The sequence below is a fragment of the Euprymna scolopes genome, chromosome 26, assembly GCF_053919585.1.
Source record: "Euprymna scolopes isolate OS-2025 chromosome 26, ASM5391958v1, whole genome shotgun sequence".
Classification (NCBI taxonomy): Eukaryota; Metazoa; Mollusca; class Cephalopoda; order Sepiida; family Sepiolidae; genus Euprymna; species Euprymna scolopes.
Genome location: NC_136507.1, coordinates 29,415,929 through 29,424,464, shown reverse-complemented (window position 1 = coordinate 29,424,464; position 8,536 = coordinate 29,415,929). Strand labels below are relative to the sequence as shown.

General features: G+C 36.6%; 1 protein-coding gene across 1 annotated transcript in view; it reads right to left on the bottom strand.

The window, feature by feature from the left end:
- The window catches only part of LOC145247954 (outer dynein arm-docking complex subunit 2-like), a 627,728-nt gene extending 620,162 nt beyond the window's left edge, over positions 1 to 7,566 (bottom strand). The window contains exon 1 of the mRNA XM_080109601.1: positions 7,079 to 7,566. The gene's annotated coding sequence lies outside the window, so the exon portion shown is untranslated. The remainder of the gene's footprint in view (positions 1 to 7,078) is intronic.
- Positions 7,567 to 8,536: the final 970 nt, after the last annotated feature.

The following is an 8,536-nucleotide window of genomic DNA, read 5'->3' as shown; positions in this document are numbered from 1 at the left end:
ATATATATGCACACAGACACACACACACACACACACACACACACACACACACACACACACACACATATATATAGTCATCCACAGATAAACTATATCACAGCTCTTCAGTGTGGCTAGACTAGCATCCGTCTCAAACTAACAACCATCGAGTTGTCAGTAGCTCTATATATTAGGCCAATGAGACAGGTGCTGTCGACAATGATATTTAACATACACGCAAACACACACCCACGCACACACACATATATATATATAGTAAGTTATAAAAATATATATGGCAATTAAGCTACACAGAATATTCCGCATTTCATCCATGCTAGGATTCGTCAAGCTTATGCGAAGAGTTGTGTTTATTTCGCGTTTTTATATACACACATTCTATTGAGTTTTTAGTTAGCCAATCAGCTTACTAATTTCGACCACGCCCCTCCTAATCAGCCAATGGGCAGGCACTTACAGTACAAAGGCCCAGTTGACCTTAGGTTCAACCCTTCCTTTCTGTGTGCTTTTTAGTGGAATTCGTAGATATCTAGTGATCTGACCTATTTTAAACCTAGGTGTAGTTAAATGTGAATTTTTTTAATATTATGTTAGTTTATATATATATATATATATATATATATATATATATATATATTTATATATATATATATATATATATATATTTAGATATATATATTTCTGTAGAAATATATTTTCTTATTATATATCAATCCTTATTTAAGAAGCTCAAACTCCTTTCATCAAATGGTTTCATGCCTTTGTCAAGCGATTTCTATAAAAAAGAACTACTAATTACTTTTATTAATTATTCTATTAATATTAGACTTTAGTGTTTTAACAAGTCACCACTTAATAAAGGGTAAAAACTACTCGAGGAGGAGAGTTAATGTGTGTTATGTTGACTGTTAGACAACACTGTGGAAATTGGGAATGATAGCTGAAACTCAGCAGAATCTGATTATAAAATAGTATGGGTCAGTCAGAATTTGTGAACATTAGACTTGAAAACGGCCATACTGTATTCAGATGGGAAGCAGCCTTGTGGTCATGTGCTACAAAGACGGGCAAATCTTGGAAAACAAAAAAAACTTTGATTATGGGAGCTCTGTTTAAATTTAGGTATACAAAGAAAGATAATAAAATTGTAATGTAGTCGTTAATATGAAGAGACCCAACACGTAGACTCCGTCGCAAGGAGCCTAGACAAGAAATAACTTATAACTTTACTCACTTTTTTCCGTTAGTGAAACAGCCGACATTTATTTACATACATTTATCTACAGGTCTTTTCCTGTCGGCCCTGATTATCCCGTGTAACACGCTAATCTTTTCCTTCTTCCCGGACTCTTGTGTCTTTTTTGAATACTGCTCCCTTCTCTGATGCGATCACCAATCAGCACACAGGTTCTTGCATTTTTATTCTTTTATATTCTTCTGTATGATGACGTCATTTCAGACACAGTTCGCTCATTTGCATAGATTTGCATAGATTTGCATACACGTTTCCGCACTCTGTTACAAAATGATTTACAATGGCTGTTCAGCTTATCTACTACTGACGAGGCTACCTGTGCAGAGAGGTATTATTGAGCAACCCAGCCTAAAAAAACATAGCAGTGATAAAAAGCAAAAAAAAAAAAAAAAAAAATCAACCACAGTAGCCAGGCTCGAACCTGTAACGCTAAGAGGAAAAAGAGGTGAAAAAAAAAGCAAACGCTTTATTCGCCTAGCCCATATGACTTGTGATGTAAGGAGCCTTCGAAATAACATCTTTACGTACGTAGGGATCATGAGGTATGAATGACTTTGCATAAATGTTGAGAAAAAAACTGACCTCTCCTTGCAAAAACGGCCCAGTTGATGGTCAAAGAATTAATGTTTTTAGTCAATTTTTCGATATTTGTCGTCTGAGAGTTTGATCTTTCTAATGATACTGATTTTGTCAGTGTCTGATGCGTTGTCGAAAGTTTTTGGGAGACATACAAACACACATTTTTGCCTTTTATATAATAGACTAGCGAGGGTACCCGGTGTTGCCCAGGTGTTTGGAGGTGTGTGTTGAGCAAAAAAAAAAAAAAGGCGTAGTAGGCAGGCAGGCTCGAACCCGTGACGTGACGGCGGAAAAGAAAGTGAAAGAAAATCTGACGTCTTAGCTGATGTCTCCATTATGCATCTGTAATTGAAAAGTTTTGAAATCAACCAAAGTCAATCCAACGGTGATAACTTGCTAAAATGTCGGCGAAAAAAATCGACCCCTCCTTGTACAAAATCGCCGAGTTTAGGGTGAAGGAATTAATGTTTTGGCTAATTTTTCCATATTTGTCGTCCGAGACGTTGAACTTTAAAATGATACCGATCTTGTCAGTATCTGTCGCATCTTTCGAATGTTTTTGCCAGACATACAAACATATATGCATACATACATACATACATACATTTAAACAGACAGGTGAGATTTATATTATAGACTAGCGGGGGTACCCGGCGTTACCTGGGTGTTTGGAGGTGTAAAAGAAAAACAAAAGTTTTGGTAGGTAGGTAGGCTCAAACCCGAACCCTTGAAGTTAATAAGCTGAGGATAGCCACACTACGATGGCAGAGAAGTGAAAATGTGTGAAATAAAATCATTAAAAAGTGATATGACAGGTGCGTGCTTAATAAGGTCAAACATTACGCCACAGTGAATGAAACGTTCATAACCGCACAACTGGCAGGTGCGTGCGGAATTTAATTCCGCACTTAATTTTAACTGCGGGATAGTTCTTTTGGGTTTGTTTTTTTTACCCAACTTTGTCTGGTTTTGTTTCCCCAATGCGTTGGGGAAAACCAGCTTCCCCTTTATTAGGGGAGTGTCCAAATGAAAGCAATTGTCTGATATGACGGTGAAAACTGACATTGACCAAACGTCTATTGCTTTCAGCGCATAGGCGAGAATTGCTCATTACTTTCACATCAGTTTCGCTTTATACGGAAAAGCCGAATCGACACGAGAGGGGCTGAAATAGCAAGAATTGTGTAAAACTCGATGTAAATAAATCTAACCACAACGCACGTACGCAATTTGTACACGATCTACATGGTATATAAAGAATTTTAAGTGATAGTAACCACCCCCCATAAAAGCTTTTTTTGGACATACAAACACTCTCACGCATGTTTTGCTTTTTATATATATAGACTAGCGGGGATGCCTGGTGTTGCCTGGGTGTTTGGAGATGTAAAAGAAAAAAATGTTTTTATAGGTAGGTAGGCTCGAACCCGAACCCTTGAGGTTGATAGGCTGATGACTTCTCACCACACTACGATGGCAGAGAAATGAGAATGCATGAAATAAAATCATTAAAAAGTTTGTGTTTAATGAGATAAAACATCACACCAAAAATAAAAAGTAGCAAGGGCATACGGAATTTAATTCCGCACTTAATTTTACTGTGGGATAGTTTTTTTACTCAACTTGTTGGGGAAAACCAGCTCCCCCTTATAAGGGGAGTGTTTCCAAATGAAAGCAATTGTCTGATATAACGGTGAAAACCGACACTGACCAAACGTCCATCGCTTTCGGGAGGTTCCTGGCCCATAGCTGAGAACCGCTCATTAGCTTCACATCAGTTTCACTTTTATCCGAAAAAGCCGAATCAATACGTGAGAAGCCAAAATAGAAATAATTTTGTAAAAGTCACTATAAATAAATCTAATCGCGACGCGTGTTTGCAAATCGTAGATATTATTATCTAGGGGGTATATAAACACTTCTAAGTGATAGTAACCCCCCCCCCGAAAACACCGCTGAAAAAAAGTTTTTCTTGGACATACAAAAACTCTCGTGCGCTTTTTGCCTTTTATAGATGTAATATCTCTTATGTAATCATGAAACCATCTTCTCAATCATCACCCCTGTTGTCTGCACAAATAATTAATAAGAACACGGAAAGTAAAGGTATAACAATAATATATTAGGAAGAGAAGTTATATACATATTTACATGTCTTCAGATATTCTTCAGTTGGAGATATGAGATATTCTGCCAGGTGGCGTGTTGCATATCTTACTGGAGGCAACATAGGCGTCTTGCCTATTTGGCGGTCGTTGCAGAACTCTCCCGGTATTGGTGATTGATACCTTTATATATCTCACTCACCCACCTATGTTAATTAGAAGGCGTCTCCACAACAACCCTCTCCTTGGTGGGGGGTAGTATAGTATGTGTTCCTTCTTCAGATATGATCCTCCCAATTATTTGGAGGCAGTGTAGTAGCTGTTGTGGTTGTGTGATAATGATATGAGGGACGCTCCAAAAGTAATGTCTCCTATTTTTTATTCCCCTTGAAAGGGCTAAAGGAGGGATTGCTAATTGCATCAATATGACTGAACTCATGCATTCATTACCTGAAAGTTTCATCTCTCTATTGCAGATATTGACAATGAGAAACTCTAAGAAAGCAACACTGTCATGGACGTGCGTCAGAAGCAGAGATGCGTCACTGAATTCCTGGCAAAAGTGCACTGAGAATAGTGGTAACTACGTGGGAAAATAAATTCTGAAGCATAAAAGGTCTTGTTTTATCGTTATTTCCATGGCAGGTGCTCGGCTGAGCTCCAATCTCTGGTCCCCCCTCGCCAATCTTTCACGAAAAACACCCGTCTAGCTGAATCCACTGTGAAAAATTTCCCCCACTCTATATCTGTGCCTAAATCAAAACGTGGATTCCATGAACAAAGCTTCTTTCTTATAACTGCACGCCTGTTGAACTCTGTTCCGTCTGCCTGCTTCCCTCCGGACTACAACTTAGATGTCTTCAAGTCCAACGTTAACAAATTCCTAATGAACCGTCCCCTTAAGTAAACACTTCATCAAATCTCCACACTAAGTTATGTACTTGCAATAACCCTTATCCCTGAGTGGCTTCCGGGCCTTGATAAGTGGTGATCACTGTGTAAAAAAAAAAGGTCGCACGTTTTATTGGTACCACTCTTGTCTTTACAGCTGTTTAACGTTTTGAGTTTAAAAATATGTGGCTTTACTTTTGAAACGACCTTCATATTATCCGCTCAGAGATTACCTTCTATGTGTTTGCATATTTTTGCTCATGCATATATGCTGAAAACTTCGTGTTGCATGATGGTGAACTGTTTGCTATTAAGCTGGGAGGTCGGGTTTCAATACTCGGAGGAGTCATACTAAAAATTAAAAAAACAAAAACAAAAGCAAAACAAAAAAATGGTACTTAATACCTACTTGCTAAACACTCAACATTATAAGGTTATGTAGATCAGCGCAGAAAAAGAAATGACCCCCATTCCTCTATAATAGAAACGTAGCCTCTGGGTTGCCCTCCACTACATAACATTATTATTGTGGAATTCAGTAGGAGTTCTTACACAGGTCAACATCAGGTATTGCTTACTGATAATAACTGGTGGTGTTCCCTGCAGTCTGGGTGACAGTAAATCTTCCCAGATTTCCAGTACTCTCTACCTATTTTGGAACTTTTGCAAATAACTTTTTGTTTTCACAACAACCAGTTACCATTGATTCCTCACTGCCAATGAGATTTGGTCTTTATGCTTCTGGAAGGTACCAGTACTCTTTGCACTTATTTAGTGAAGGTCTGGTTAGTGCTCTTTATCTTCGATCCTTCCATCCTCTGTGACCTTGATCTTTCTGAGGTATCAATCGAGGCTGATAGCTTTTTTTTTTACGGGGTGGGGACGTTATTATTATGATTTACACAGGTTATCATAAGAGATTACTCACTTAAAATAACCGGTGGTGTTCCCTGGAATCAGAGTGGCAACAAGTATCCCCAGATTTTTTAGTACTCTCCACCTCTTTTGCTAGCGTTTGCAAATCACTTTGTGTTATCACAACAGCCATTTACCATTGATTTATCGCTGGCAACGAATTGGTCTTCACTAAAGTTTGTGCAACAATTAGCCTCCCAAAGGTTCCAGCACACTTGATGCAATGGAAGTTTGAACATTGTTTTTTTTTTTTTTTTTTCGGTTTTTACCATCTTTCTTCACCTTGCACGACCCGGAGTTGATGTACCGACTGCACTGAATGTTTTCTTTGATACAACAGCGACGCGTTCGAATACGAATCTTTTCAAATATAATTCTTGAACTTTGGATTTGGCGTTTGATTTTTAGTCATAAATTATTTTTCCATCAGTTTAAAATTTCCAGATTGCCATCGAATTTCGAAGGGTTACGATATAGTAAATAAGTCGGCCATGTTCTTCTATAGTACTAGATTAAAAAAAAAAAAAAAAAAAGAGACCAGCGTGTTTGCGTGGTGTACCTTCTACATCTGAAAATAATTCTTAAGCCTTTAAACTTGCGAAGGGAAAACCATTTCCAGTTTAAATTTTAATTTGAATGTAAAAAGAATCCAATTTTACAAGATGCATTTTTTAAAATTTAGAACAAGAGAACCATAATACTTGACTTGAATATAAATTTTTATTCAAGCGATAAATTATCTTTAATCGATACTTTAAAGACTTCGCAATCACTCTAATTTCGCACAGCTACGAATTAATACCGATGCTACCATGTTTGGTACTTGGACACTTTGTTCAGCGTCCCAAAACGATAAAGTTATTCTTTAGAAAGCCATTCTTAACACGGATCGGTGGTTCTTTTTAACTATTCTGTATTTTCATCTAAAATATAACAAACAAAAGATACCGTAAAAATCGAAATTAACTTGAAAATCCTATTTAAAAAATAGCTCGGTACGTAAATGGCACGAGCGTCCCATTTTTTAAAAGTATATTAATGGATCAAAATGAACGTGAAAGTGATTTTGAAGTCGTTAAATCGTCGATTAGAATATAACTTTTAGCTTGAATTAATGTTTAAACATAAACGTTGTGTTACGGTTTAAATGCGACATTTTTCGTCCGCACCGGCGCACCCCTACTGTAAAATTATACCGGTAAAATCCAGTTTTCTAGGTAATTTGTGCTCCTAAAAAAAACATTATTTTTCTAACGAGCACCTGTTTTATTGCCCGGCTGAGTACGTTTTGTTATAGACACAAACAAACTTGCATTTTAAAGCGAAGACTTACCTTGTCGATGATTTTATCAATTTATTAAAGTAATAATAATAATAAATATAATAAAAATTCTGTTCTGTTTTCCCTTTTTAAACGATAATAAACATCCAATTAAACTTCTATTTGATTCCGCTCTTCAACTTTTGTTAGCGTTGATTTTGTTTTAGCGTCACAGTTGCTAGGCACGGTTGCTAAGCAAGGGAAGTAACTCCAGCTTAAATAACGTGTCATTTGAAAAACGCTCCAAGGGCTGTTGATAAATACCAGCAAAGGATACAAAGTGAGTGCATTATCTGTCCTGTTAAAGAAGGAGAAATCCTTCTAGACTCAGGTAATTTTAAAATGCTTTGTTATTAAGCCGGAGTGCTCTCGTAGGGAGGAAAGTAAATAAATATCATTTTTTTTTGGACCGCATCGAGCGCGTAAAGAACAAATAGCAGCTTAGCTTCAGGTGGAGCTGGAGAGCGGGGAGGGGAACTAGAGGAAGGACGCTTATTAAAAACGTGACATTTCGAGTTGTTAAAAAGCCTGGCTAATTCCTATTTTAGTCACCTAAATAATTTAGAGTTAAATGGGCTCCGGCATGGATTTGGCATTACGCATTATTTGACCCGTGCCCAGAATTAACCCCATTCATATAAAAAACAAAATAAAAAAAAATAAAAATCTGTATGATCGTTGGTTCTCGTGACACAAAGAAAATATTGCATGCCAAAAATCACGTAAATCGATCAAGTAGTTTTATTTTCATAAAGAAAACCATTTTTTTAAGCGAATTTAAGTTTGTTCAATACAACCATTCATACCTATGTTAAGAATGGCTTTCTAAAATCTCACAAGTTGGAATTATTTAGTTATTTCCTTTATTCCATGAGGCTATTTTAAAAATGGCGTCACGAGATAATCGTTCGTTGTTATGCGATAAAATTTGTCTTTTTTTAAAAACTAAAGTTATTTGATCAATTTACATAAATTTTAAATATATACTAGCAGTCCAACCCGGCTTTGCTCAGGCTCTATATACTGTTCATAACTTTATGTACACACACACACACACACACACACACACATATATATATATATATATATATATATATATATATATATATATATATATATATATGTGTGTGTGTGTGTGTGTGTGTGTGTGTGTGTGTGTATGTATTAAAAAGTTTGACTCATGTTAAGATAACCTACATCTAAAATTTCAAGTGTTTAGACCCAAAATTGGCAGAGGATTTTGATAGAGTCTGCAAAGGTCAACTATTTCAATTTTGACCTCTTGACAGCCAAATTTTCGCCCAAAAACTGATTAAAAAGCTTGCTGCATGTCTGAATACCCTTTATGTAAAATTTCAAACGTTTAGACTCAAAATTGGCTGAATAATTTGCTAGAGACTGCAAAGGTCAAATCTTTTGCACTTTGATCCCTTGGAAGCGAAATGTTCGGCCAAAACCGATTAAAAAGCT